Source organism: Apium graveolens, chromosome 3, assembly GCF_009905375.1.
Source record: "Apium graveolens cultivar Ventura chromosome 3, ASM990537v1, whole genome shotgun sequence".
NCBI classification, from domain to species: Eukaryota; Viridiplantae; Streptophyta; class Magnoliopsida; order Apiales; family Apiaceae; genus Apium; species Apium graveolens.
In genome coordinates, this window is record NC_133649.1 from 130,920,205 (window position 1) to 130,920,556 (window position 352).

The 352-nt window shown below is 40.6% G+C and overlaps 1 non-coding gene across 1 annotated transcript; it reads right to left on the reverse strand.

The window, feature by feature from the left end:
• Positions 1-245: 245 nt before the first annotated feature.
• On the reverse strand, positions 246-352 carry LOC141716529 (small nucleolar RNA R71). The gene has a single exon (XR_012573235.1). It is a non-coding gene; the product is annotated as a small nucleolar RNA R71 (small nucleolar RNA).

Genomic DNA, 352 nt, shown 5'->3' on the forward strand with positions numbered 1-352 from the left:
ACAAAACTCAGTTTAGTTTGAGGATTCTCTAACAGAAGCCCATAACATGCACATCAGAGATTTCATCGAGATCTGCGACACTTTCAAGTTTAATGGAGATTCTGAAGATACTATGGCTTTTCCCATTTTCTCTGCGGGATAAAGCTAAGTGATGGTTACATTCTCTACCACCAGGGTCTATCACCAAACGGGAGGATCTTGCTCAAAAGTTCCTAACTAAATTCTTTCCTATGGTAAAGACTACTGCAATCAGAAACGCACTTACTCAATTTGCTCAGCAATCTAGAGAATCTTTATGTGAGGCTTGGGATCGCTACAAAGAGATGCTTAGAAAGTGTCCTCACCATGGGAT